Source organism: Macaca fascicularis, chromosome 10 (assembly GCF_037993035.2).
Source record: "Macaca fascicularis isolate 582-1 chromosome 10, T2T-MFA8v1.1".
Classification (NCBI taxonomy): domain Eukaryota; kingdom Metazoa; phylum Chordata; class Mammalia; order Primates; family Cercopithecidae; genus Macaca; species Macaca fascicularis.
The window spans coordinates 5,013,763-5,035,048 of record NC_088384.1 but is presented as its reverse complement, the minus strand read 5'-3'; the positions used below and the strand labels follow the sequence as shown (position 1 = coordinate 5,035,048).

The following is a 21,286-nucleotide window of genomic DNA, read 5'->3' as shown; positions in this document are numbered from 1 at the left end:
CGGAGGCTGTCGAGGGGGTTACCCATTTTACAGCAAGACGCACGGAGGCTAAAATGCTTCACCCCGACTAAAACTCCCTGGACTTTGAAACCCAATAGGCAGCTACCGGATCTGCGTCCCACTTGGTTTAAAGCGCAACTTTTAAATGAAAGAAGAAAACCCCGGTTGACATAAGGGATTTGGAGAGGACGGCGGAGGCGCGCTCAGGTCCCGCGTGCGGCCCGGCCCGAGCGTTCGCGGACGTGTAGCGGAGTCCCAGAGAGTCCGGCTCCTCCCGAAGCGGGTTGCGGGGGAGCGGGAACCAGGGGCTCTGGAAACCGCCTGGGGCTAGCAAGCACCCGCAGGGATTTAGAGCTGTGCCACAGCCCCTGCCCAGCCTCCTACACAGGACAGCGGGGGGCGGGGGGCAGAGACCTTAGAGCGTTCAGAAAAGCGACACACACCCGCGCCTCCTGCAGGGAACCTCGGGGGCCGGGGGCAGCTTTAGGTCTGCGTGACGGGTACACCTGCCTCCGGATGGTGCACAGCCATGGAGGGGGTGGGGGCTTAGGACTTAGCGACCCCCGCATGGGCGGGGCTTTGGGACTGTGCAACCAGAGCCCGGGAAGGGCGCGCACTCTCCCTCGGTGGCGCTCGCGGCGCGGGAATCCAGTGCAGCCCTTAGGCCTCCCAGTGGTCGGGGATGGTAGGTGGGAGGCGCCTCTCCTAGAAAGGCTTCTCCTGGGGCCGGTCGGAGCGGTGGGGGTGGAAGTAATGCGCAGTCACCCCTAGAGCGGGTCTTTTTGGCAAGAGAGGGTCGGATCCTGCAGCTAGATCTCTGAGCTGAGCTCAGATGAGTCCAGTCTCGACGAGGACCGTGGGCGGCTGTGGAGACCCGGAGGGGTTTCTCCCCCGGAGCGATCTGTCTGTGTGTGTGTCACACGCACACTCAGCCAACTTCGCTCAAAGCTGCTGAAACAATGTCTTTGGGCTGAAGCCCAACGTGAGCATTTTCTTCCCAGTAGCGAGGCTTTGAAGAGGTTATATTGATCTAAAAGGTGGAGTTGCTTTGGAACCTCTTAATTCGGGGTTTCCACTGGAGAGTCCTGTTGGGAAATGTGTGTGTGGAGGGAGAGGAGGAAGGAGAAAAGTTCATCCCTTAATGTGACCGGTCCAGGACCTCCCCACCGGGGAAGGATGAAAGGACAGTTCTGGGACAGGAAGGCAGGGCGGGTCCCTGAGCCTGGAGCCTCCCAGTAGAAGGCTGCTGGGCGGACCTGAAGGGAACCCAGGCAGCAGGAAAGCCAGAGAACCCCAGGAGCGCATATTTTGCAATAAGGCTTTAAGCAGAGTGGGTTGGGTTTAGATAAACAAAACTCAGCTGCAGCCAGTGCGTTCAGGTGTGGGCCTGCTTTTCTGGAATAAGACACCTGCAGGCTGCGAGGTAACCACAGGGACTGCCCAGCACCATTTCCAGGTCCTAGGGATGGGAGGATGAATGAATCTCACTAACAGGACGTCCAGCAAAGACAAAAGGTCATTCCATTCACACTTAGACCGACAGCAAGCCTAACTCCACCATAACGTTTAGGGGTGTGCACAAATAGGAAAGAAGAAAAGCGATGAGGTGACTATGCGCACATTCAGGATGGCTCTGGGGGGCGGGGGCGTCCCCTTCTGGACCTGAGGGTTACCTGAGTGTGGGCTTCATGATCATACATTGAACTCTACACACGATTTGTGTACTTTTCCCAATGCCTGCATCTAGAGTATGCAGTTTTATTTTTATTTATTTTTAAATATAGATGGGGTCTTGCTATGTTGCCCAGGTTGGTCTCAAACTTCTGGGCTCAATAGATCCTCCCACTTCAGCGTCTCAAAGTGCTAGGATTACAGGTATGAGCCACCGCACCCTATTTAGAGTCCACAGTTTTTATTTTATTTTATTTTATTTTATTTTATTTTATTTTATTTTATTTTATTTTATTTATTTTTTAGATGGAGTTTTGCTCTCTCACCCAGGCTGGAGGACAGTGGCACGATCTCGGCTCACTGCAACATCCGCCTCCTGGGTTTAAGCAGTTCTCCTGCCTCAGCCTCTGGAGTAGCTGGGATTATAGGCACACACCACCAGTCCTGGCTAATTTGTGTATTTTTAGTAGAGACAGGGTTTCACCATGTTGGCCAGGCTGGTCTGGAACTCCTGACCTCAGGTGATCTGCCCACCTCAGCCTCCCAAAGTGCTGGGATTACAGGCGTGAGCCACCACACCTGGCCTAGAATCTACAATTTTAAATACGTGGGGAGGGGAGAGGGACTAAAAAGACAGAGGCTGCAGCTTGTGCTGAGATGGCCTGGTGGTCCGGCCACATCAGAAATCACGAGTTTAGAATGACTGGCACCTTCGAGGGGTTGAGCTTTAATTCTGCCACTAACTAGTTGTGTGACCTTCGCCCAGGCCTAACTCCTTCTTCTAACTGGACGCAATAGTCCTAGACTGCTGGCATTGCTGAAGGATTAACAAGACAATCTGCACGGAGCAGTTGGCATAGGGCCTGGCTCAGGCATGGATCTGCCAGGAATAGCATTTACTACTATCACAGTTGCTGTTTCCTAGCATAAGTTCAAGGCTGCATCCTCTCTGTCTTCATTATGTGAATTGAATGTGGTCACACCTCTGTGTTGGAGCAGAGGCAGGGGCGGCAGCTTTCAGCTGATTTCACAAGGGGTCTGTACTCAGACACTGATCCAGTCCACCCAATGTGTTTGCAGAAAGTGGAACTGGTTCCTGGAGAGTGGAAGGGATATACGTGGGGCTTTGTAAAGGGGAGCTACCTATGTGGTGGGCTCGTCCACTGCCTGAGTCTGTGGCTCCCACAGGTTACTGCCCGGCCCATGTCCTTCCCCTTTGGGGTTGGCTTGGAGTAGGGTCTCTCCTCCCTGACCCCCATGTGCCCACCATCTCTGGGGGTCAGTGGCCCACTCATAACTCTCAGGGTAGGGAGGGGGCTTGGAGTTGAGTAACAGCGAACTGGGTCATTCTTGCACCTGTCACCCTGAGAGCCACTGACCAGTTTTCTGTGCCTAGAATTGCTGCTTGCGGCCTTTCTTGGGCTCAATGGATTGTAATTGATGTTTATATTTTGCACTTGCCCGGAGGTGCTTCACGGGAAGTGAGCATTTTTTAAAACAAAAATAGAATTTAGAAAAAAAAAAAAAAGAAGGTAGACACGATGGATTTCTAGTGTTGTACGTACTGTAGAAAGCTCTTCAAAATGCTTTTTGCCAGGGGCTGGAACCAGAAGCTACATGACTTCTGGCATCTGCTCCTTACACAATAAATTCCTGGGCCAGTCGTTAAACAGCAAGGAGCCACAAGAAATCACCCACAGGCAAAAGCCGAGTGAGTCCAGACCAAGCTCCATTTTGCCCTGTTTTTGGAATTCTGGGGGAAGCTTCTTGGGAACAGGCCCATTGCACCCCTCTGCCTCCCCCCCCCCAAGTGCCTTACAGTTGGTGGGGTTTGATACATGGAAAATTGTGAAAGTTAAAACACAGAACAAAAATGAAGCCTCGACATAGAGTTAATAGAGGCAAGGGGCTACAGGGAATTTAGATCCTAATCAAGCACCTCTTATGTACTAGCGCTTCCCTGGAAGGCCAGGATAACGTTATGACTACAAAGAAAAAATGTTTTCCTGCTTGGAAGTTGCCAGAACTTGTCTAATACAAATGCTGGGATTTCTTGCCCATGGGCTGTCGCGTTCAGCTACCCAGGCCCCCTCGTGAAGGCTCCTCCTGGGAGCTCGGCGCCCTCAGGTGCTCCCTGAGATGCCAGCACCTGAGCAACCTGCTCCAGGGAGGCTTTAGCTCTGAGAAGGTTCTGGAAAGCTCCAGGAAGGTTAGCTGGCATGCACAAAAGCCCGAGACGAATCTCCAGCCTGCCTGGAAATGCTATGGGCTCAGGGTGATGGGCTCAGGTCTTGTGTCCAGAGCTGCTCTTGCATCTCCCTGGGCAGCCTGGGTGGGGAGGAACAACAGGGTCCAGTGGCCATGCCCTTGCCCCACGCTCACCCACCTTGCCTGTGCCCGCTGGGCCCATCTCAGGGCTGCACTGGCCCCTAGTGGCCAAGCACAGGCTCTACCCCACTGTGCCTGCCTGGCTCCCTGTGCAGGTGCCCACCACACTGTCCCTGAGCAGAGCAGAGACCAGCCTGAGCCCCAGGCTCCGTGGCTACCATGCTGAGAGTGAACCCTGTGCACGAACCCACACATAGGATGCTGCTGGCCCCGAGCAGTGGCCGGCCACATAGGCTACTGGTCATACTGCCCGCTGCTCCTGGGACTCCCGAGCCCCTCACTCTCTGCAGGGTGAGGATGCCCAGCTCTGCAAGACGCACAGCAAACAGAGGCTCAGAGTGCACAGCGCAGAGGTGGGGCTCCCCCCGCGCCCCGCACCTCCATCTGGTCCCAGGGAACAAGAATGAAGGGCCCAGATGAGCACACAAGCCCCAGGAGGGCACAGGAGCTGCATTTGGGGGCAGTGACTGGGAGGGCTGCTAACTCCAGGCTCAGGGAAGGGGGATCCAAGTGCTCCCAGAAGAGGGTTCACACCTGCTGAGTTCACGCTGCTGGATATCTTTGATCCTATCACTATTACTACCATGGTCGTGGTCCATCTTGTTTCCTGGCCCCACACCTGAGGCACATAAACGTCATCATGGAGCCGATACAGGGGAATGTTGTCTCACTTGATTACTGTTCTTCTTTACATACCTCCCTCCCTTTTATTTCCCTGAAACTGGGGCTCACTCTGTCACCCAGGCTGGAGGGCAGTGGCGTGACCATAGCTCACGGCAGCCTCAAACCCCTGGGCCCAAGTGATCCTCCTGCCTCAGCCTCCTGAGTAGCTGGGACTACAGGCACATACCACTATGCTTGGCTAATTTTTTCTTTTTAATGTTTGTAGTGACAGGGTCTTGCTACATTGCCCAGACTGGTCTCAAACTCCCAACCTCAAGCTATCTTCCCTCCTCTGCCTTCCTAGAGTGCTGGGATTACAGGCGTAAGCCTCTATGCCTGGCCTTATTTATTTATTTTTGAGACAGAGTTTCACTCTTGTCACCCAGGCTGGAGTGCAGTGGTATGATCTTGGCTCACCGCAACCTCCAACCTCAGGTTCAAGCAATTCTCCTGCCTCAGCCTCCTGAGTAGTTGAGATTACAGGCATGCCCCATCCCGCCCAGCTAATTTTTTGTATTTTTAGTGGAGACAGTGTTTCTCCATGTTGGTCAGGCCAGTCTCAAACTCCTGACCTCAGGTGATCCACCCGCCTCAGCCTCCCAAAGCGCTAGGATTACAGGCATGAGCCCCTGCGACCGGCAAAACCTGCATTTTTGTGTGCCATCTCCATCTTTAAGAGAAGTCTGAGTGACCTACCTTTAAGTTCTTAAGTTAAACTATTACATTTCCCTGCAACCTCTGCTTCCCGGGTTCAAGCAATTCTCCTGCCTTAGCTTTCCTTGTAGCTGGGATTACAGGCACGTGCCACCATTCTTGGCCTTCTTTTAAAAATGAGATGAGGCCGGGCGCCGTGGCTCACACCTATAATCCCAGTACTTTGGGAGGCCGAGACGGGCGGATCACGAGGTCAGGAGATCGAGACCATCCTGGCTAAGACGGTGAAATGCTGTCTCTACTAAAAATACAAAAAAATTAGCCGGGCGTGGTGGCGGGTGCCTGTAGCCCCTGCTATTTGGAAGGCTGAGGCAGGAGAATGGCGTGAACCTGGGAGGCGGAGCTTGCAGTGAGCTGAGATCGTGCCTCTGCACTCCAGCCTAGGTGACAAAGCAAGACTCCGTCTCAAAACAAATAAAAATAAAAATAAGATGCGAGGGCCAGGTACGGTGGCACATGCCTGCAATCCCAACACTTTGGGAGGCCAAGGTAGGTGGATCGCTTGAGCCCAGGAGTTCGGGACCAGACTGGGTAACATAATGAAACCTCATCTCTAAAAAAAAAAATTTTTTTTTTTTTTTTTTGAGACGTAGTCTCACTCCGTCCCCAGGCTGGAGTGCAATGGCACAATCTCAGCTCACTGCGACCTCCACCTCCCAGGTTCAAGCGATTCTCCTGCCTCAGCCTCCTGAGTGACTGGGACTACAAGCGTGCACCACCGTGCCCAGCTCATTTTTGTATTTTTAGTGGAGACGGAGTTTCACCATGTTGGCCAGGATGGTCTCAATCTCTTGACCTCGTGATCCTCCCACCTCGACCTCCCAAAGTGCTGGGATTACAGGCATGAGCCACTGCACCTGGCCCAAAAAATAAATTTAAAAAGAAAAAAAAATGAGACACACTTCACATACCTTAAAAATTACCCACTTTAAAGTGTGCAATGCAATGCTTTTAGTATATTCACAGAGTTGTGCAGTCCTCACCACTATCTAATTCTAGAACATTGAATCACCCCAAAAAGAAGCCCCAAAGTCATCATCAATCCCCTGCCAGCCCCCAGCAACTGACAACTGGCTTCCTGACTCTGTGGACTGGCCTGTCCTGGGTGGTTTGTGTCAGTGGAATCACACACTATGTGGCCTCTTGCGCCTGGCTTCTTTCTTAGCACCACGTTTCATGGTTCCTGCACATTGGAGCATAAATTAGTGCTTCCTTCTTTTGAAGGCTGAGTAACGTTATGGATACACTACAGTTTGTTTATCTACTCACCAGCCAGTGGGGATTTGGGCTGTTCCCACTTTTTGACTGTTTTGAATAACCGCCCTTCCTTCTGAGTGGAAAAAAAAGGGCAAGACATTCCCTCTGCAAAATTGCACACAAAATCTTTTTATTTTATTTTTTAATTTTGGCATTGTAACTACTACTAACCGTGCCGTCGTCGATGGTTCATAGAGGACTTTCCCTGGGGACTTTCCTCTGCCCTTGCTGGATATAGGGAGGGGCACCAAAGTTACCCTGAGGGCCGGGTGCGGTGGTTCATGCCCATAATCCCAGCACTTTGGGAGGCCGAGGCGGGCAGATCACCTGAGGTCAGGAGTTCGAGACCAACCTGGCCACCACGGTGAAACCCCCATCTCTACTAAAAATACAAAAATTAGCTGGGCATGGTGGTGCGCACCTGTAGTCCTGCTACTCAGGAAGCCGAGGCAAGAGAATTGCTTGAATCAGGGAGGTGGAGGTTTCAGTGAGCCAAGATCAAGCCACTGCACTCCAGCCTGGGTGACACAGCGAGATTCTGTCTCAAAAAAAAAACAAAAAACAAAAAACTGCCCTGAGGTAGGATTGGCAGAGTGGGGGGTGGGGGAAGTCAGTGGCCCCTGCTTTTCTGTCCCCTCCGAACACCTTCACCCACCCCCTGATACTGTGGCTGGACAGGAGGGCCACTCACCCCAGCAGCCACGGGTTGATGACACTCTTCCAGCCTGGCCATGTCCTCCCTGGCCCCCCGCTTATGTCCTGCCTGGAATGGGGAAGCAAGAACCATACTTGAACCACCCACCATCTCCTTTCCTTCATGCACATTCAGCCATTTGTTCAATATTCATTCAACACCATGGTGGACACGGACACATGGACCCCCTCCCCCCATAGAGAGATGATTGTCATGGGAGAATACAGACAGTACGTATCAGATTATTTTTTTCTCTTCCTCAACTGGCAAAACTTTTCTGGGGTGCAAGAGAGATGGGCAGGTGATTGTGGGCAAGAACGATTCTACAGGAATGGGAGAGACCCAGAAAAGGTACAGTGTCAGCATCCTAATTATTATTATTGTTTTGTTTTGTTTTTTGAGATTTTGCTGTGTCACCCAGGCTGGAGTGCAGCAACCTCTGCCTCCCCGATTCAAGCGATCCTCCTGCCTCAGCCTCCTGAGTAGCTGAGATCACACCCGGCTAATTTTATTGTATTTTTAGTAGAGACGGGATTTCACCATGTTGGCCAGGCTGGTCTCAAACTCCTGACCTCAAGTGATCTGCCTGCCTTGGCCTCCCAAAGTGCTGGGATTGCGGCATCCTAATTATATCATTGTATCTTCTTTTTAAATATTAAAAGACAGACCATAACACTGGGATTGCAGAGCTCAGAAGCCAGTCCTGGCCCCCTGCCTCCTCCGTCATGAGGTTCCCCTGATCCCTAGGACCTTGGCTTCCACATCTGCACATCTGGGAGACAAAGGCACCATCGGGGAGGGCAAATCATACCTGGGAAGGGCCCGACTCCAGCAGTTCCAGCAGTGGCTGAAAGATCATGGCTATTTTTGCCGTCATTACAATGGAATGTCCACTCCCCACAGCCACCTCCACAGCACTCAACACCGGTGTCCAGCCGCTCTATGTGGACGTGTGGGGAACAGAGCACAGGCCTCTTGGCTTGGCTGTGGTCACCGGGAGGGAGCAGGGAGGGACAGCTGCCAAGAGGATGGGGGAGGGAGCCCGCTACTCAGGAACGCTGGGGCAGGACGTGGGACAAAGGGCTGCCTCTACCCACCAGTGGAAGCCTGACCCTGAGCCCAAAGAAACTGGCCACCTGTGTGCTGACCCCAGGGCCTGAGGACAGGTCCGCAAGTGGACGTCTCAAAGAGAGTCCCACATTCCAGGGCACATGGGAACTCTGGCCATCTGGCAGCTGGAGGGGAACAGGAAGGGCACAGCTGTCCGAGACCCGTGTGGCTTCCCAGAAAGAGGTGCCAGCCCTGAGGAGGCACCAGTGCTCATGGACTCCTGGTTGCCAGTCTTGCCAGGGCAAAAAGGCAAGCGAAGGAAACCCTCCCTTCATGGGGCACTCTGCCTTGCAGTGTCAGGTGAGATCCCCAGAGGGAAAGCTAGTTTGAGCTCCTCTGGAATGTGCAGGGAGGACTCCATCAGGCCTGGCTCTGGCTCCAAGCTGGGCAGCAGGCGAGCCCCAGAGCTCCACCAGTCCCATTGGCAGTGGGGGGCCCTCACGAGGCAGGAGCCCATGATTCACGCCCTGCTGGAATTTGTCGAGCATGCCGAGATTTGCAGCTCCTCCGAGGAGATCAGGTCCTGCCCTGATCAAAAGAAAAGAAGATGGATGAGGACACTATAAATAGGCCAGAGCCACCCAGCTGGCCTCGGGGACGCAGGCGGTGTGTGTTCTGGGTTCTCACGAAGCTAACAAACTCTAAATCCAGTTTGACATCGTGGCACACCGCCACCTGCTTCGGGGGACGCAGGGGACAAGGAGGAGCTATTGGCAGAGCGTTTGATTCCTGCAAGTTCTAACTTCTGCTAAAATTGGTTCATTGGTTCCTTTGCATGATTCAGGGCACACGGGCTTCTCTGACCACAGAATTTGCTCACTCGCCCACCCAGAGAAATGGACTTGGCTTGCTCTTTCCAATCTTTTGCCTCTGCAGAATCAGCAGTGGACATGTGAGCTGGGGCCTCTGTGCCTGTCATGTGAGGAGGTCAGGCAGGACAGGCAGGGAGCACTGGGTGATGAGTCAGGAGGCCTGGTGGAGCTTGGGCAAGTCTGTTTTCCTCTCTGGGCCTCAGTCTTCTCCTCTGGTTGATGTAATAAAATCCTACAAACTTAGTCTTTTTTTTTTTTTTTTTTGGAGACAGTCTTACTCTCTCACCTTGGCTGGAGTGCAGTGGCACGATCTCAGCTCACTGCAACCTTTACCTCCCAGGTTCAAGCAATTCTCCTGCCTCAGCCTCCCGAGTAGCTGGGATTACAGGCATATGCCACCATGCCCGGCTAATTTTTGTGTTTTTAGTAGAGATGAGGTTTCACCATGTTGGCCAGGCTGGTCTTGAACTCCTGACCTCAGGTGATCCACCCACCTTGGCCTCCCAAAGTGCTGGGATTACAGGTATGAGCCACTGTGCCAGGCCACACAAACTTAATCTTAAAGTTAACTTAGTCTTAAACAAGACGCTGATTGTCTGCTGGTTGCGGAGGTCAGCGGTCTGAGATGGCTGTCTCTACATGGGCTGACATCACAATGTCTGCCATGTGGGGGTCAAGCCAGGTTCTGCTGGGAAGGCAGTGCTCACGGTCTGCCAGAGCCCAGGACGGGGCTGTACAGTCAGCAGGAGGGTGAATGGTCCATCAGTGTCACTCCTGGCCAGAGTGTTCTGGGAGGAGAAGGGGGAGATTTGTTCGAGTGGAAGCCAGGAGCATTCCCAAGGCTGGCCTTTGAGGGTACCCACTGTGACCCCCAAATCCTCACACTTCAGAGATGCTTCCTGGGGCCACCAAGACTCGGGGAAGGCTGCTTCATTTCATCTGGGTCATGCTTCATTGTTGGGGGCCCGCCTGTGCCCAGCCCTGTGCTGGACTCGGCACCTCATTTTGAAATGTGTGGCCCGCCCTTGGTCAGCCCCGTCTGCTGTGCTGGGGAGACAGACATACACACATACTCGGTCAAGTACTGTGGAGCAAAACCAAGGGACAGGTCACTCTAGACAGACAGTGAAGGGGGCTGTCTGTGAAAGCTGTCCAGGGTAACTGGGTTTTGAAGATTCACCAGGCAGATAAGAATGTGGAATTCCAGCCAAGGGGAAAAGCGTATACAAAGACCGAGAGGAATCAAACAGAGTCTGCGTGGCAGGGGAGGGTTTGGGACTATAAGCAATTTAATAATACTGAGGGGTGAAATCGCCGGGGTGGAGAGGCGGGTGGGAGATGAGGCCAGAGGTAGGCAGAGGTGGGTTAAGGGGTCTGGTCTTCGTACTGCAGGCACTGGGGATTTCCAGCTGTGGAGGCACAAGGTCAGCTGTGCATCTGAGAGCATGGGTGGCTGGGGAGGAGCAGGGGTTGGGGAGGAGACCAGCTGAGCACAGAACCAGATGCCCACAGAGGACACGGGAAAAGGCGGCTTTCCATCCTGAAAGGATGTCTGCCCAGAACAACACACGGCACCAGAACCCACCCACCTTCAGAGGGGCGGCATCTACTAGGGAGACAGATCCCCCAACCAGGGACACAGGTATCAAGGTTGGACTGGGGATGAGTGAATGTGGACAGCATGGGTCTGAATGTGCCTGAGAGGAGAGGAGGAGGATGTGAGGGCTGGAGAGCCCTCAGGATAAGCAGAGCTTAGGCCTGTCTCCGAGGGCATGTGGGGTTGCTTTCTGTTGCACTCAGATGTTTCTGTTCACTTTGGCCATGTGCAAAGCATCCCATTAGGTTGTATCTGTGATTCCTAAAATGGAGAGGAAATCTGGGAGTTTTCTAGGTAACGTCCAATCCAGATGACCGGCTTGAACAATTCTAGGGCTCCTCCCACCACCAACACCCTCAACACACCCCAGTGCACCCCAGCACACACACACACACACGCAGGTGCCCCTTCATTGTTGCTGCTATGCATTCCAGCTGCACTGAGTCGCAGCATCTCACTGGCTCCCCTCAGAGGAACCTATGAGGTCACCAGGAAGGGGGACTGCTGCAGGGCCCCAAAGCTTGGAAACAGGCATGAGAGCTGAGGAGTAAGCAGCAGGGGCCAGGCCCCATTCCATGGCCTAGCCAGAAAATGTACACTCTGATTCTCTCCAAATTACTACCCTGGAGCAAGATGAGAGCCATGTTGGCAGCCAAGGATGTAACTCCCAGAATGAGCTGAGTCAACTTGACTTCTGGCAGCATAGTGACCAGATACCCTAAAATGCCATCCGCTATCTGATTGCAAGTAAATGTCTACAGACATAACATTATTGCACTGCCAAGATCACAAGGAAGCCCTCCTTCCACAAAAGAAAGAAACAATAAATAAAGCAAACTATCTGGAACCAGAGATGAGCAACAAGCATTTTCCTTAGGTAATGCCAAATGCAGAGTGGTGGGTGGGGGGAGTGAACCTAAGACTCCTACACTGACTTGAGACCCTCAAAGGTGGCTACCCCCCTAAGGAGAGAGTGTTTCCAACAAATCTGCCTGCCAGGACAGGGATCCCTCTGGGAAACCTGGGTGTCTGCTTCAGAGCTCCAGGTGAAAACATTTAAGAACAATAATAATGTCCCTGGAGGATTTGCAACCATTTGCTCTCCTGCAATGCTGAAGTTAAATTTACATTATCCTCATAGACAGGAAAATCCCCACTCAAGAAATTAAATTAAATTGGTTCTGGTCAGTGATAAACTGGTAGAAGCAATCAGAAATTCTTTCTGGAGGAAAGCATCCCAATTTAGGCCTTCAGGATTCCTACAGATGAAGCACAACCAAATACAAACTCACACACACACACACACAATCAGACCCAAAGAGACAAGCCACCATAAGGTGAGACTCAATAGAAATAACAAACTGATTTAGACCTCTGAGAACTGCTTGAAATAAATGAAGTGCCAGCCAGGGTGGCTCACGCCTGTAATCCCAGCACTTTGGGAGGCCGAGGTGGGCAGATCACGAGGTCAGGAGATCGAGACCATCCTGGCTAACACGGTGAAACCCCATCTCTACTAAAAATACAAAAAATTAGCTGGGCATGGTGGTGTGTGCCTATAGTCCCAGCTACTCAGGAGGCTAAGGCAGGAGAGTGGTGTAAACCCGGGAGGTGGAGCTTGCAGTGAGCCAAGATGGCACCACTGCACTCCAGCCTGGGCGACAGAGCGAGACTCCATCTCAAAATATAAATAAATAAATAAATAAATAAATAAATAAATAAATAAATAAAGTGCCAGGTGTGGTGGCTCCACAACTGTAATCCTAGCACTTTGGGAGGCCGACATGGGCAGATTGCTTGAGCCCAGGAGTTCATAACCAGCCTGGGCAACATGGCAAAACCCCATCTCTACAAAAATGTGCAAAAACTAGTGGATGTGGTGGAGCATGCCTGTAGTCCCAGCTACTCGGGAGGCTGAGGTAGGAGGATCACTTGAGCTCAGGAAGTCTAGGCGGCAGTGAGCTGTGATAGTGCCACTGCACTCTAGCCTGGGAGACAGAGTAAGAAAGATCTTGTCAAAAAATAAATAAATAAATAAAAGGAAGGAAGGGAGGGAGGGAGGGAAAAGAAAAGAAATAGATGAAGTCTCTTCATCTACCAATTTTTTCCTTTTTGATCATCTTCCTTATTCCATCTAAGCAATTCCATCTAAACCTGCCTGCTGATTAAGGAAGTTTTTTGTTTTTGTTTGTTTGTTTTTGAGACAGAGTTTCGCTCTCGTTGCCCAGGCTGGAGTGCAATGGCATGATCTCGGCTCACTGCAACCTCTGCCTCCTGGGTTCAAATGATTCACCTGCCTCAGCCTCCCAAGTAGCTGGGATTACAGGCATGCACCACCACTCCCAGCTAATTTTGTATTTTTAGCAGAGATGGGGTTTCTCCATGTTGGTCAGGCTGGTCTCAAACTCCCAACCTCAGGTGGTCTGCCTGCCTCGGCCTCCCAAAGTGCTGGGATTACAGGCATGAGCCACTGCACCCAGCCAATTAAGGAAGATTTAATGGAATAAGGAAGGTGATCAAAAAGGCAAAAGAGTCTATTGGAGAAACAAAGGCCAGAGAGATTTGAAAAGGAACCAAATATACTTTTACAAGTGAAAAAATGCAAATGTTGAAACTATGAATTAAACAGCTGAAGAGAGAATCAATGAATTGGAACACAGATATGAAGAAATTTCCTAGGATGCAACACAGAAAGATGAGAAGAGAGAAAATATGAAAGAAAGGTAAGAAGGCTGGGAGGAGAGAATGAGTGAGTCTAATGTACATCTAATCAGAATTCCTAGAATTCCACATCCCTGGATGAGGTGGTACTAAGTGGAGGCAATGGGTAGGGGTGCAGTGCAGGGCTGTTCTAGGCAGAGGGAACAGCATGTGCAAGGCCCTGAGGAACCTAACCAAAGCTGCTCTGCTAGAGCCCTTGCCCTGTGCTGCCTTATGCAGGGCAATGCTGGGGCACAGATGGGGCTTAAACACTGTCCCTGCCTGAGCAGTAGGCAGTCTGGTGGGGAGCCAGCCACAGTGAGGTGGACAGCCATGCTACTGCCTGGCCAACTCCATTTCCCCTTCAACTGCTAACTATACCGCTTCTCCTCTCCAGCTCTCAGGCCACATGGCCCAGGTAGAGCTAGCCCCAGTCCTTCACGCTTCAGGGATGGACATGGGACCTCGACCAGGTTAATCACAGCCAGTGAGGTCCAGTTCTGAAACTTTTGGTAGAACCATTGGGCAGAGGAAATCTCTGGTTCACCCAGGGGTGCAGACAGGGGAGAATGTTAGTCTGGAACCGCTATGAGATGGAACCAACATAAAGAAAGGCCCCCTTTGAGCCCTAGATCCAAGTATCCTGAAGATACCCTGGACATAATGGTTACAGAAGTTAATAGATTTCCTTTTCTGTTTGAGCTGGTCTGAGCTGTTTTTTTTCTGTTACGTGTAATTCCTTGCTCTCTGTCCCTGAAACAGAGGGAAGTCCCAAGACTGGAGACCCCATGGGAGGACCTGGCCCAGTCTAGGAGTCAGTGAGGCTTTTTATGGGAGGTGATAGCCAGGCTGGGTCTTGATAGCTGCACCAGAGTTGGCTGGAGGGAAGAGGTGCGCCCGGGCAGGCTGGTGCAGGTGCTGGCTGCCTTCCCAGGAGTCAAGGCAGCTCACTGGCTCCTGGGCACAGCCTCTGCCCAGGCAGGCCTTGGGCTCCCAGGTCAGCTCTCAGCAGCGGCTTCTGAGGGCCTCAGGGTTTAGCAGGAACAGGAGGCCTAAAGAGGGGACAACTCAGAAGCACTGCATAGGGTGGGACAGGCGAGCCTCCAAGGGTCTTATTTCATGAGTCACGTCGGTGTCAGGACCTCCAACCTCAGGATCCACTGAGGTTTGTGAGAGGAGCTGTGTCGGGAGGTCACCAGCCCATCCTGTCCCTCCCTGGCCCCCAGCATGGCCAGTGCCATGGCCACCCCTAGGTCATGTTGCCAGGCAGGTGCAATGTGCAGGGCACCAAACCAAGTGGGCTCAAGAATCTGCTCTTAGCTCTATAATAAAGTCGTTTCAGCTTCTTGATGCCAGCTGACTTGGCACCCACCCATGTTCAGTCTCTTGCAGATCAATCAGCTGATCAGTGGGCTGCATGGGTCTCTGTGCGCTGTGCCTCTGTCACTACCAGCCCAGGCTCCCATGCCCAGCTTAAATACCCTCTCCTTCAAGAACCCTTCCCTAATCACCCAAGGCATAAATGTTCTATTCTGCCTCTAACAACCCTTTGAACCTGGACCCCAGGCTGCCGTGGGATGTGGTTACTTGTAGGTATGTTGTATTTTCCTTTGGTTCATCACTGTCTACTCAGGGCCTAGCGAGGACCTGGCAGCAATGCCTGGTAGTCCTAGTCAGAGAAATCAGGCCAGAGAAAGAAAGAAGGGGCATCCAAATTGGAAAAGAGGAAGTTCTACTATCTCTGTTTGCCAACGATATGAGTAATCTCCAAAAGACTCCTAGATTTGATAAATAAATTCAATAAAGTCTCAAGTTACAAAATCAATGTATACAAATCAGTAGCATTGCCATACATCAATCCCTTTTTTTTTCCCTTTGAGGTGGAGTCTCACTCCTGTTGCCCAGGCTGGAGTGCAATGGCACGATCTCGGCTCACTGCATCCTCTGCCTCCCAGGTTCAGCAGTTCTCCTGCCTCTGCCTCCTGAGTAGCTGGGATTACAGGCACCCGCCACCATGCCTGGCTAATTTTTGTATTTTTAGTAGAGATGGAGTTTCACCAGGTTGGTCCATGCCTGTAATCCCAGTGTTTTGGGAGGCCGAGGCGGATGGATCATCTGAGGTCAGGAGTTTGAACTCAATCCCTTTTACAGTACCTAGACACAAAAAGTAAAATGCTTAGGAATATACTTAATCAAGGAGGTGAGAGATCTCCACAAAAAGAACTATAAAACACTGCTGAAAGAAATCATAGATGACAAAAACACATGGAAATACATCCCATGTTCATGGATTAGAACAGTCAATATTTTGAAAGTGACCATACCACCCAAAGCAATCTACAGAGTCACCGCAATTCCAACCAAAATACCAACGTCATTCTTCAGAGAATTAGAAAAAGCAATCTTAAAATTCATATGGCATCAAAAAAGAACCTGAATAGCCAAAGCAATCCTAAGCAAAAAACAAATCTGGAGGCATCACATTACCCAACTTCAAATTATACTATAAGGATATAGTTATCAAGACAGTATCAAGGAAGCGTCTACTGGTATCATGTACTGGCATCAAGGTAGATATACAGACCAATAGAACAGAATAGAGAATCCAGAAATAAAGCCAAATACTTACAGCCAACTGATCTTCCACAAAGTATACAAAAACATAAATTGGGGAAATGACATTCTATTCAATAAACGGTGCTGGGAAAATTGGATAGCCACATGTAGAAGAATGGAACTGGATCCCTATTTCTCATACAAAAGTTAACTCATAATGGGTTAAATACTTAAATCTAAGTCCTGAAATCATAAAAATTCTAGAAGGAACGCTAGGAAAAACTCTTATGAACATTGGCCTAGGCTAAATATTTATGACGAAGGCTCCAAAGGCAAATGTAACAAAAACAAAAGTAAATATTCAGGACCTACTTAAACTAGAAAGCTTCTACACAGCGGAAGTAAACAGACAGCTTAGAGAATGGGAGAAAATATTTGCAAACTATGCATCTGACAAAGGACTAATACCCAGGATCTACAAGGAACTCAAATCAGCAGGAAAAAAAAAAATAATCATCCTGGCTGGGCACAGTGGCTCATACCTGTAATCCCAGCACTTTGGGAGGGCAAGGCGTGTGGATGACTTGAGGTCAGGAGTTTGAGATCAGCCTGGCCAACATGGTGAAACCCTGTCTCTACCAAAAACATAAAAAATTAGCTGGGTGTGGTGGCAGGGCCCGTAATCCCAGCTACTCAGTAGGCTGAAGCATGAGACTCAACTTGAATCTGAGAGGCAGAGGTTGCAGTGAGCCAAGATTGCACCACTGCACTCCAGTCTGGGTGACAGAGTGAGACTCTATGTAAAAATAAAAATAATAATAATAATAATAATAATAATAAATACTTTATAAACATTAATTTACTGACTCTTCTTAACGACCTCAATGGTATATTCTGTTTGATCCCTGTTAACAGACAAGAAAATTCAGGTACAGAGAGGCTAGGTTACTTGTTCAGAGTCGCACAGCCAGTGTGCAGCAGAGCCAGAAGTCAAACCCAGGGAGTCCTTCTCCAGTCTGTGCTCCTAACCCTGGGCCATGACATGCCATCACCCTAGGTGTGCAGTGAGGGGACTGGGGCCCAAAAGGGGAAGGGACTCATACCTGAAGCCACACAACCAGGGTCCAGCCGCAGGCAGGCTCTTTCTCCACAGAGACAGAGCTGGTTTGGGCCCCTCCTTCCTCCTCTTGGTGACAGTTTTGCCCGTGGGCATCCTGTGGGCAAAGGGGAGACTGAGTTTCTGGTTTGTTGGTGTGTTTCAGGAGTGCAGCTTGATGAGGTCAGTCTTTGTGTGCAGAGAGAGGAGCTGGGTGGAGGCTGGCTGGATGACTGGGCCTAGGCCTCCAGATGAGGGAAAGGAGCAGAGAGGACGAGGGATGCATCATGGCACTGGTATTGCTGAGAGAGACCCCAACCCCCAGGAAGGGTATGTAGGGGTGAGGAAGGGACTGCTGGTTCCCCCTTGGTGAGCAAGGGCTGGCTATGGGAGGGGCTCCAGGAGCAGAGGGGAAGTGTTAAAGACTCAAACCCAGCCAGGCACGGTGGCTCACACTTGTAATCCTAGCACTTTGAGAGGCTGAGGTAGGTGAATCACCTGAGGTCAGGAGTTCAGACCAGCCTGCCCAATATGGAGAAACCCCATCTCTACTAAAAAAACACCTGTAATCCCAGCTACTAGGGAGGCTGAGGCAGGAGAATTGCTTGAACCTGGGAGGCGGAGGTTGCAGTGAGATGAGATTGCACCACTGCACTCCAGCCTGGGTGACAGAGTGAGACTCTGTCTCAAAAAAAAAAAAAAAAAGATTCAGACCCAGCCTCGGCCCCCTGTGTCACACAAACTGTTCTCCTCCTAGGGCAGGCTTACAGGGGCCCATGCCTGGGGCACCCAGGTTGGCAGGCAGCTTCGTGGATGCCTCTGGGGAGACCTCCCTGACTGCAGGCCGGCTCTGGGGTGCTGCAGAAGAACTCACTTCCGTCTCTCCTATGGTGGTGCTGTAGGCAGCCATGTTAGACACCATGTGATGATGCCTGGTGGTCATGTGATCCCAAGACACCATACCATAGGTCAGCCCAGGACCAATAGCTGGTGTCAGGAAGCAAGGAGCTGAACAGGTTGATTCACCCCCGGGGACTTCCGCCTGACCATCCCAGAAGGCAGCTGCTGACAGGGTCTCCTGGAGGGCTGAGGATGCAGGGAGGTCTGGGGGTCTTGAGGGCCACCTAGGGTCTTGGGGAGTCTTGGGAATTTAGAGGACCTAGGAGACCTTGTGGGGCTTTAGGAAGGCCTAAGGGGCCTGGGGGGCCTTGGGATCGTTGAGGGGCCTGGGAAGGCTTTGAGGGGTCTCTGGAGGATCTTTTGGGCCTTGGGGGCCTGGGGAGCCTTAGGGGACCTCCAGAGGCCTAAGGGACCTTGGGAAATCTTTGGGACCTTAGGGGGCTGGGGATGTAGGAGACTTGAGAGGCCTGGGGCTTTGGGCCAGCCTTGGAAAGCAAGGGGGGCTGGGAGGGCCATGGCGGGTGGAGAAACGCCCCCAGAGGGCCTGGGTCATGCTGCGGCCACAGCCTGGGCACTGTGCTCCAGCTCTGGGAGCCCTGGTTATTCCCTCCACGTGATGGGGGGATCCCAGGCCTGCTCCAGCATCCCTGTGAGGGTGAAGTGACCCCAAGGGGACAGGCCTTGCCCCGGCTCTCAGGCCTGCATGCCCCACACTCCACTTCCACACAAACTCATCTGAAGGCATATAAGGCCGTGGGGTCTACCAAAGGCTTTGTGGGGAGGTAGAGGAAGGAGCCCCATTGCGAGCCATCTCGTGTCCCCAGAGCTCCTCTCATGCTGACAGCCACTCTCTTCACGGGTTCGTATAAAGTGCCCAGAACGGTGCCTGGCACACAGGAGTTGTGAGCCATCGTCACTGCTGTCACTGTCTTTCGGTTCTCTCTTTCCCAGACGGCTTCTCAGGATCCCTCTTTTTGCCCCCAGCGACCTGGTGTCCTTCGTGTCGGAACAGATGCGTCCTGCGATGCTCCTCATGTGAAACGGGAAGAGCCTATAAACGAAAACGTGTATCTTCCCCCATAGGGTTTAGTTTTTTTTGGGGGGGGGAACCGAGTCTCGCTCTGTAGCCCAGGCTGGAGTGCAGTGGCACGATCTCGGCTCACTGCAACCTCCCACCCCCCAAGTTCAAGTGATTCTCCTGCCTCAGCCTCCCGAGTAGCTGGGATTACAGGCGTGCGCCACCATGCCCGGCTAATTTTTTGTATTTTTAGTAGAGATGGAGTTTCACCATGTTGGCCAGGCTGGTCTCGAACTCCTGACCTCAGGTGATCCGCCTGCCTCAGTCTCCCAAAGTGCTGGGATTACATGCATGAGCCAGTGCGTCTGGCCCCCCGTGGGGTTTAGAAGTAGCTCAGCACAGCGTGTGGCGGGTGCCACCCAAGAAGGTGGCACAGAGGACAAAAGTCCACAGAGGACAAATGCAGGCGGTGTGGAACTCAGGCCCCAACTTGTGGGGTTGTGGCTGTGAGCAGCCACAAGGTGGCCCCAGTGAGCCCAGGGGCCGGCCAGTGCAGGGCAGGTGGGAGGTTGTTGCACAGCTAAGTTAGGCTAAGAGAGACGTGGCAGGGTCCCCCTGGGGCAGCAGGTGGGGGCTCAGCTCACCCTGGCTCCCAGCTGCACAGCTCCGAGTGGGCATCTCTTCACCTGAGGAGGAGGAAGGGCAGCCTGCAGCCAGCAGGTGTGCCAGGATCCTCCTACCTGGGTTGGGGCCAGGAAGGCAAACACAGGGCAACTGAACCTATTGCAGAGCAGGGCCCGAGGGCTGACTCGGAGCAGGTGGTTGCAGGCTGGCTCTGAACAGGCCTTGACCCATCCCCTGGATCCCCCAAGCCCTTCCCAGCCTCCACCCCCTGCTGCAGGCCACACCTACAGCCTTCTGTGCTGAGGGCTGTGCCCCTGGAAGCCACATGGGGCAGACCAGGGCTGCCTGGGCCCTGAAGTAGCATTTCTGTGTCTTCAGCCCAGGGGAGCTGACTGTTCACGGCTATGCTTACACCACACTTCTCCTCTAGGCTGGGCCGGGCGAGAGGAGGGAGATGAAGGACGGTGGGGCTAGCCTTGCTGGTCATCAGGGTCACTCATCTCTGGGGATCTGGCTGGATCTAGGGGCTGAGGAAGGACAGGCCAGTGGCAGGGGCCAGGTCTGGGCTTCTGGTGGGCTAGCCCCCCTTCTAGGAAGGCCTGTGCTCACTGCATCTCTAGGGACAGATGCCCAGGGCCAGGGCCTCAGAAATTCTGACCTGCCAGGCTGCCTGCCTCAGCCCCACCCCACCCAAGGCATCCAGGGACACTGGCCTGTGGCAGACACGCCCACAGCTTTGCTGTGTGTCCATCTTTGTTGCCCCTCCTTTTGGGGAGCTACCCCTACCCCTGCACTCTAACAGGTGAACCCAGTGTGAGCCACTGCCCCACCCACCAGCCCCTGACTCAGGCCAGAGAAGTGAAAACCATCTGACCACAGAGGAGGAACCTGGGGGCACAGCAGGACACCAGGTGGCCGGAGGTCAGGCTCGGGGGGATGACCTGGAGGCCAGCTGTCTGGAGGATCCTGAGCAGAGAGGGGGGCAGGCCCTTGATACCTTTCCTTCCAAGAGGGGAATCTAAAGGGAGAGAGTGACATCAATCCAAGGCCCACCGTGTAGGTGCTGATGACAAAGGCCAGTGGAGGTGACCACAGGTCCTGCCCAAGACAGTTCTGGAGATGGATGGTGGGGCTGGTACCTGTCTTAATTTGCTGCATTGCTAGAAAGGAATACCGGAGGTTGGACAATTTATAAAGAAAAGACGGTAGCCAGGAGCAGTGGCTCACACCTGTAATCTCAGCACTTTGGGAGACTGAGGCGGGCAGATCACCTGAGGTCAGGAGTTCGAGACCAGTCTGACCAACATGGAGAAACCCTGTCTCTACTAAACATACAAAATTAGCCAGGCTTGGCGGTGCATGCCTGTAATCCTGGCTACGCAGGAGGCTGAGGCAGGAGAATCACTTGAACCCGGAAGGCAGAGGTTGCGGTAAGCCGAGATCATGCCATTGCATGCCAGCCTGGGCAACAAGAGCAAAACTCCAT

General features: G+C 52.4%; 1 long non-coding RNA gene across 1 annotated transcript; it reads right to left on the bottom strand.

The window, feature by feature from the left end:
* Window positions 1-14,559: 14,559 nt before the first annotated feature.
* LOC135965396 (uncharacterized) lies at window positions 14,560-18,188 on the bottom strand. The gene is made up of 3 exons (XR_010578290.1): window positions 18,133-18,188; window positions 17,266-17,376; window positions 14,560-15,760 (listed from the first exon to the last, which is right to left on the bottom strand). It is a non-coding gene; the product is annotated as an uncharacterized lncRNA (long non-coding RNA).
* Between the last annotated feature and the right edge of the window lie 3,098 nt (window positions 18,189-21,286).